This window comes from Babylonia areolata, chromosome 19 (genome assembly GCF_041734735.1).
Source record: "Babylonia areolata isolate BAREFJ2019XMU chromosome 19, ASM4173473v1, whole genome shotgun sequence".
Taxonomy (NCBI): Eukaryota; Metazoa; Mollusca; class Gastropoda; order Neogastropoda; family Buccinidae; genus Babylonia; species Babylonia areolata.
In genome coordinates, this window is record NC_134894.1 from 17,897,503 (window position 1) to 17,906,281 (window position 8,779).

Consider the following 8,779-nt stretch of genomic DNA (forward strand, 5'->3'; position numbering starts at 1 on the left):
TTAAAAAACAAATAAATAAATAAATAAATAAATAATAAATAAATAAAATAAAATAATTAATTAATAAATAAATAATAATCATATAATTAAAAAAATAATAATTAAATTAATAATAATAATAATAATAATGAAACAACAATGATGATAAATAAGCAAATAAATGTTGTTGTTTTTTAAATATTTAAAAAAAACCATGCAGACACACATTCACATATACACACACATATGCATAACAGCCTCTAGGAATAGCCGTACATATAGCTGGCTTAGTTTTGCGCTGGCTCTAAAACAAGTGATAACAAAACGAAAACGTATCCAGAGTATTACTTTTGAAGAACAGTACCCCTTGTTGCTTCCCGACGACAATCTTTGGCCAAAAAGCCTAGGTACAACTGTAGACATAAGGCTTTCAACCGGCTGGCGTTCAAACAAGATACATAACATAACGAAAAACGTATCTACAAGAACTGAAAAAGAAAGGGTACTAATACTCCTCACTTACCGTCTTTGCAGTAGACTACACAGTCCAACAAAACGAAAACTTCTCTGTTGAATAGGAAGGGTTATCAATAATACCATTTGTAGTTGCTTGCGATATTCATAGCACTCACACAAGTGATAACAAACAAAACCAAAAGCAGATTTTTAAGTATAGAAAACATACAAACCCCTTGCTTGCGATCTTTGACACAGGAAAGTATTTTCCACAGCGTAAGAAGAAATCTAACCTTTTTTTTTTGGGGGGGGGGGGGGGGATATCTGCAGCACTCAAACAAGTGATAGCAAACCAAAACAAACACAAAAACTTCTCCACAGTAAAAAAAAAAAAAAAAAGAAAGCGTACAAACCCCTTCAGTGCAGTCTGACACACGAAAGTATTTTCCACAGTGAAGGACGGATACTAACCCCTTTTTTGTGTGTGTGTGCGATATCTGGAGCACTCAAACAAATGCTAAAACGAAACACTTATTCACAGAATAGGAAGGTTGGTAACATACCCTTCGCTTGTGTGATCTTTGCAATCCTCAAAACAAACGCACAAGTGCTCACCCCGTTGCTGTGGCGTTCGGCGATAATGATGGAACACGAGAAACTGTGTTCTCTTTCACATCTCAGCAGTGAGAGTGAGAGAGAGTAGCAGCAGTATATATGTGTACTCTTGTGTGTGTGTGTGTGTGTGTGTGTGTGTGTGTGTACGTGCGTGTGTCTGTGTGCGACTTACCTCGAGGCCTGTGTGTAGCGGAGAAGTGAGTGTGTGTAATGTAGAGCAGGTCTAGGTTGTTATCTTGTGTGCTAAAACAAAAACGAGGTCGGAGAGAGAGAGAGCTAGCTCCGGAGAGAGAGATAGAGAGAGAGAGAGCTCCGGAGAGAGAGAGAGTGTGGTGAGGGAGTGAGGGAGGGGGGTTAGAGAGAGAGGGGGTGAAGAAGGAGGGACAGAGAGAGGGGGAGGAAGGGAAAAATAGGGAGGAAGGGAAAGAGAGAGAGAGGGAGAAAGGGAAAGAGAGGGAGAGAGCGGGATGGAGGGAGAGAGAGGGGGGAAGGGAAAGAGAGGGAGAGAGCGGGATGGAGGGAGAGAGAGGGAGAGAGAGGGAGGGAGGGAGCCGGAGAGAGGGAGAGAGAGGGAGAGAGCGGGATGGAGGGAGAGAGAGGGAGAGAGAGGGAGGAAGGGAAAGAGAGGGAGAGAGCGGGATGGAGGGAGAGAGAGGGAGGGAGAGAGAGGGAGAGAGAGGGAGAGAGCGGGATGGAGGGAGAGAGAGGGAGAGTAGTATAAGAGATGGGGGTTCTATATACAACTTTTTTGGGTGTATTAGCTTGTGTTAAGGCCCTCAAGCATAAAAAAAATTTAGTCAAAACCTGTGTATGTTGGAGTAATATGACCCTCAAGCATAAAAAAAAAATATATATATAGTTAAAACAAGTTATATGTGTATGGAGAGCCAAATCACAAGATAAAAAAAAATATGATGGTTGGATATGTGTATGGAGGGGGAGCGAAACGGTCATGGGGGTTCTATATACAACCGACCCCAGCCCAAAACCGCGCAATACCGCCCTCAAGCATAAAAACGAAAAACCGGCTTAAATATGTGTATGGAGAGCCAAATGGTCCTTAAAGAGAGGAGGTTGGATCAACCGTTCACATAGTTTGCTTTTTTTGGATGGTTTACCATCTTGAATATCAAATAGATTTTTCTTTAACAACTGAGTTTTGTGTTTCGATTTTATGTCTGTTTTCATTGCATTGAATTTTTCAACTTCAGCCAGAATGAGACTAAATTCTTCATCGCTTATTTTATCATCTTCTAATGCTTTTGAAATAAGATCATTTATAGTGTTCAGTTTTGACTCGGCCAACACGCGAATCTCGTTGTGCTTCATAGCTTGTGACATTAATTTTTTATGAATAAATTTACAAGTTAAACCAACCACACCAAGGAGACCAGCTCCCACTTCTATTCCAATAGCTACGGGAGCAGCGGCGACACTCAACAGTAATCCAACACCCGATGCCCCAAGGGCGATACTAAGAGTTGTCAGCGTTGTATCCGCGGCTGTAGCGATATTTACACCGCGTTTATATTTTTTATAAAATAAAGTTCTTTCATCACGCTCTTTTTCGAGGTTGTTTTTTATATTCGATATCTCTCGTAGGCGAAACTCCATTATTCTATAGTAATCATTTTTTTTTTAAATGATGGTAACAGGATGAGGAGAGTAGCGCAGTCTTTTAAGCTGAAGAGGTCCGATGTGAATAAAGTCGAGAGATATTTTATCTAACGATGGACGTTTGATGACACCTTCAAGCGAGAATTCTATAGAGGGATCGGGTTGATCAGATGGGTCAACCACTGGAATTTTGATGGTAATTCTCAAGAGTTTATTTTTAAGATTTCCAGGCCATTTTATCTGCAACCCTTTTAAAACTTCTACAAAATCATCTGGCACCCCACTAAGGAGTATATCTAAAACGACAGTTGACCCCTGAATAGGCGGCTCAAAATCAAACTCTTTAATTAACCGCAGTGTGCCAGTCTTTTTACCTCTCATACCAATAACATATCCAAAGTCGTCGCTGTTAACGACGATTAGATCTTTACGCGTATGATAGGAAGCCAACAGTTTACCACTATTTTGTATTTTTTGTAGAGCGTGATTTCTTCCAATACTAACATAGGGTTGTTTTATTTCAAAATCTAAATCCCAGTTATCCACCGGATAAGGTACCCATGTATCATCGTCGGAAAGAACAAGATGATGTGGTTTGTTCACAACAACACCGTCAACGTTCACGTCTGCAAGTTCGCTGAATTTGTTGACACCACCACCATTACTCGTTATTTCTTTTCTTTTGTACGTTCCTTCAGAAAGTTGGAAGGCGTACAACTGATTTTCTTTTCCCGACACATCAAATCCGTCTGTATCTCCGAGATCAACCAAACCGAGCGTAGTGCAGGGTTTGATATTATGTGTTCCTGGCCCTCCGGGATCAACCATTTTCTAATATTTATAGTATATTCTAAATATTCAAATTGGCGCAACGTAGTCTTCTTAAGGAAATATTTTGAGGAAGACGCAGCTGCATCCACAAACTCATTGTTTCCTGTTTTGTGGTAATACCTTCAAGCGAGAATTCTATATGACTACCCTGCGGTATAACATCATAGGGCATAGCATCATCTTGTTTTTCAATGGTGATTCTCAGGGGTTGATTTGCAAGATTTTTGGGCCATTTAATGTAAAACCCTTGAAAAACTTTTACAAAATCATCAGGCTCTTCACCGAGAATTACATCAAAAATAATACGGAAACGGAAGCCCCACAAACTAGTTAGATCATGAAAATCTATTCCTAATTCAGATTTATCCTTCGAGCGTTTCTTAAGCACATAACACCTCCCCTGGTAGTTTAGTAAATGTACATCCAACGCTCTTAAATCAGCGAACATCCAACCACTGTTTTTTATTCTATAATTATTTTCTTCTTCTTTGGTAATGTAAGGTGATTCAATTTTAAAATCTACCATCCCCTTGTCGAGGGGTTTTAGCTGCCATGTACCGTTTAAACGAACAAGTTGATAGGGCTCATCATTGACAACATCATCCTCACTCACGATATCACCAATTTTTACTTCTTTTCTTTTGTACGTTCCTTCAGAAAGCTGGAATGCGTACAACTTATTTTCTTTTCCCGGCACATCAAATCCCTCTGTATCTCCGAGATCAACCAAACCGAGCGTAGTGCAGGGTTCAACCATATCTTATATGTAATGTAATATTTAAATAATCAATAGAAACGGGATTATGATTTTCATCTACTATAGAAAGTGTTAAACGTGGTAAATCTCCGTGAGAAAGTCTTTTGTACTGGGGTGATGTCAACGTGGTTGTTCGACCACCCCCGCATCTTTCATTTTCTACTGAGATTGATTGTAACAACGTAGAAGGCAATCCGTTATAGAAATTATCGGTGGTATTAATTTGAGAGAGGTGAATGTAAAGTGCTTTATGTATCGCGAGCCGCGGATGCCTGTTTCCTATCACCATTATTCCCGGCGCGATGAGTTTTTGGGGGAACCCCAGAGTATGTGCAAGACGCTCAGAAAGTTCAATCGATTTGGTGCTCTTTATTCTCAGATAGCCACTCGGAGCGTGCAAGTCTAACTCTGCACCGTGGGGGGTGAACACTTCTTTATTCAATTCACACACATTATAATAACCATCTGGGATTATTATCTTACGATCGGTAGTAGTAAAGAAATTGTTTCCGAGCTCATCACTGATATTTTTCCAGTTGGGATAATAAGTTATTTCACGCAGCGCGATTTCTAGTCTTCCACTTTGATTAGATATGCACCGCGGTAATTCGTCTTTTTGAATATCGGTTGTTATTATATACATAGCTATGAATAAGAAAATTTACAGCTTCAATAAGGACGCGTCCTATACAACCGGGTATAAAGAAAAAAGAACAAGTTGTACGCGAGTGATCTACGTGAACAGCGAATATTCTTTTACCGCCAAGTTTCCCGATGTTTTTCAGTCTTATGCGAACCCCACTATGACTGGGGAGATGAATGCAGCCTGGCTTGCGTGGAAAAACAACCCGATAGTATGGTGGCAGAATCAAATCAATTTTGTGGTATGGTGCGCGACCGCCGGGTGTGGAGTAACGGAAGAACATTTTCAAGCTTCTGATCCGTTTATTCGAGCCGTGTATAGGTTTCATTTTTACTATCAGATTCGGAGGTTATTGGACGAGTTAAAAATCCCGCTACCCACCGACCAAGCATTTAACATGTATAATAATCCGTTTGATAAAACAGTTTATCAGCGTTTGTGTGCCGAATTTGGGCAGAGGGATTGGAGACAGAAAATAGAAAAGCATGGCTTTGGTTTGGGAGAATTTATTCAGGCTGAGACCCCCGGTGGGGCTGCACGACAGGCAATGAGAAACAGAGGAGAGGGACCTGTGTTCTTTAGCCCCCACGATAAAATCAGACATACGGTGGACATCACCCGGGCTTGGACAACATTTATTCCTGATAAGGGGTTGGGTTTTACACATGCGGGGATAGTTCGTCTCAACGATAGCATTCGCACTTATGTGTGGGCTCTAATAGGGTCACAAGCGCAAACGCGCACGAGTATAACAACAAAAGGAACTGGATTTGATGCGCAAAAACAATTTTTAGCCAATGTTGAAGATGCGATTAATGCCCCCGAAAACCTACAAACGGCGATAAAAAAATACCAGGACGTTCTCCAGTACGCGAGATCCGAAGTAAACTTTGCATTTGGTGTTGGCCTTTATATGGCCCCATCTGATATGGCATTGAGGGTTGGTACACACATTAATTATAATAATAAAATTGTCATTGCGACAGAAGAACAGAATATTGGTGTTAATGATGGATTAAACGAACTACCACACATTGTACCACCTACCCAAAGTGTTCCACCTACCCAAAGTGTTCCACCTACCCAAAGTGTTCCTGCATACTATTTTGTTGCCCCATCAGGAAAAGCTCTTCAATGGTCTAGAGGTCACTGGGCTCTTGTGCCACCTTCTGATGCAGACTTGGCAATGCTTGATGCGAGTAATACGGTGCTCGATTATAAATCACACAAGCCTTTGACAACACCGAGGACAGGAGCGGGTGAAACGAGAGTTTTGTTAGGCATTCGCGGGTGGTTCACTCTTACCTACAGAAATAAAAAATTAATACAAACATCTCGACCAGGATTTGCAATAGCTACCGGTGCTGGTAATAGACCCTTTCTGTATGGTGCAGGTTCTTCGGATAACAAATTTAAACTCAAACCAGCGAAAGTATCGTACGAAGAAGAGCCAACAACTCACAAAGACTATAAAGTCGCTCTTACTTTAGGATTGATAGGTGGTATTTACTTTCTCTTCTTTAAATAATCAAACAGGAGGAGGCCAGCACCGAGCACGAGTGCCCACAGGTTGTTGGCTAACCACCCAACCGCTTTACCCAACGTGCTTAATAACCACGAAACAATAGCCCCAATGACTCCTGGGAGGGCATCAATCGCCTTTAAACCTAATTTTTTAAGTAATTCTCCCAAATCTTTAAGTCTTTTTCTTATCCAGTTGTCATCTTTTTTACCCGGCGCCCGTGGAGTGCCCCCTCCACCCGTGACGGCCAAAACGATAGTGCTGATAATCATACCAAAGGCAGTAAGAATGGAAACGATAGTAATGCCTTGTTCTCTAAAAAGCGTTCGAATACGTTCCGCTAGTGTTGTGTCCTCCTCAAGAATTCTGTGTATCGTTTCACGCATTCTGCTGATTTGAGATCGCAGCGCTTCTTTGTGTGTTGATAACGCTTCTAGCCGTGCAGCACGCTCGATGTTTAGATCGTCTAATTGTAAACGCAAGGGTTTGATTTCGCTTTCATCTTTATCAGCTAGTTCCGCAGACTGAATTCTTATTTTTAAAGTTGATATTTCTTCATCCAGGTGAGAGAGTTTTGAGAGGTTGTCAGAAAGATTACCGCGCTGTCTTTGCATGGCTTTGTCTAAACCTTTGAGTTCACGAATATAACCACCCAGTTCATCGGTGAGGGGAGGATCATCTATAGTTTTAAGTACTTCATCGATTGTATTTGGTGAGAAATCATCCATCTCAATTTCTTCACCCAGTTTGGCTTCAACCTTTTGGAGAGCCGCGACCGTTTGGGGTTTTAAGTTTTTCCTCCTCCAGTCTACAAAACCAAGTTCCTCGCGAATAATATTTGCTCCACCAGGTTTTCCCGCTAGTGTTGAAAGTGCTAGGGGTTGTTTCGTGCGGACGTTAATGATATTAAAATCTGGATTATTTTTTAATCGTAGTGTACCTCTACTATCAAGTTCAAAATTGGTATAATTTCGCCCAACATCGGGCTCTTGTCCAAATGCATCATAGTAATCATCAACCGCGCTCTTTAATAATTCTGTTTGCAAGAAACCAGATTCTATTATTCCACCTTCTGCGAACCCTTCCGCCATCTCACCACCTTCCGCCATATTAAACTTATAATATAAAGTTATATCATTATATCTATATAAAACCAAAAAAATGAGTGGAAGAAAGCTTAATCCAATGAGAAGTTTGCGGGAGCCGCGGGGGATAAAGGGCGTGCGGCAGACTGTCGTGATTACTAACAATCCGTCAACTATCGATCAGAATCAACAACTTCTTGTACGCTTTCCTAATTTAGGTGTTGATGATGTGATCGTTCCGGGGAGTGTTCGGCTAGCATTCAAAATTTCTTTGACTTCTACCACAGATGTGAACAGAACACTCGTTGATAATATTGGTAGAGCCATAGTACGTAAAACAACCATTCGCATTTCCGGTAATGAAATCATGAGCGTTGAAGATAGTGATGTATTTTATACTTATGGAGATCTTTGGCGAACTCGACAAGAACGAAGAAACGCCGTTTATCAAGGTATTGACTTAACTACACACCGTAATGTGACACGATTGCGTATTAACGCGGATAATGGAGATGACACTATCGCTAGAGATGCCGCCATTGCGGAGGCTTATGGTAATCGATTTTGTATTCCGCTTGATTTCGAATTGCTAGAATCTCATGCACCATTTTATCAGAGTGCTCTCGGCGATCGCCTGGAGTATGAACTTACCTTTAACGCTTATAGCAAGGTTATCCGCAGCACAGACCCGGATGCATCCTATACGATAGAAGGGATTAGTCTCGAGTTTGAGAAAGTCACACAACCCGAACTTGCGAGACAGATAGCCGGTTATTATTCAGGTAGGCTCGCTATTTTATTTGATAGAATACTACGACATCGTAAAATTCCTCTGGACAAATCTGACACACTCTGGAATATTAATCTCAACGTGCCGGCAAAAAGTATGAAGGGTGTACTGCTGTTGTTTGATGAGTATTACAATCCTAAGATCGATAAGGTTGAAGTGACGATCGAAGGTGTGCCCAATCAACTGTTTAGTCAAGGTATGCGTTCCTATCAACAATGGGATGAAATCAGAAAGTTTTTCGGAACGCAAAAACGCGACCCCGAAGTAGACAAAGTGGTAAAAGATTTAGAACTAGCGGATGTCACAATCGGTGAATATTTCACGAATAATTATGCTCTTTGGTTGGATATGCGCACCACAGATGATAATTCTCTTCACGGGAGTGGACGTCGTATCGAAAATGCGTCTGAAGGCATTACGATTCAGATTCAGAAAAAAGCTGAAACGGCAGAACCGCTAAATGCGTATGTATTTGTAATTATGG

General features: G+C 41.1%; 1 protein-coding gene across 1 annotated transcript in view; it reads right to left on the reverse strand.

Annotated features, from left to right (window-relative positions):
* The window catches only part of LOC143294090 (putative oxidoreductase YjmC), a 16,929-nt gene extending 15,835 nt beyond the window's left edge, over positions 1-1,094 (reverse strand). The window contains exon 1 of the mRNA XM_076605514.1: positions 999-1,094. The gene's annotated coding sequence lies outside the window, so the exon portion shown is untranslated. The remainder of the gene's footprint in view (positions 1-998) is intronic.
* Positions 1,095-8,779: the final 7,685 nt, after the last annotated feature.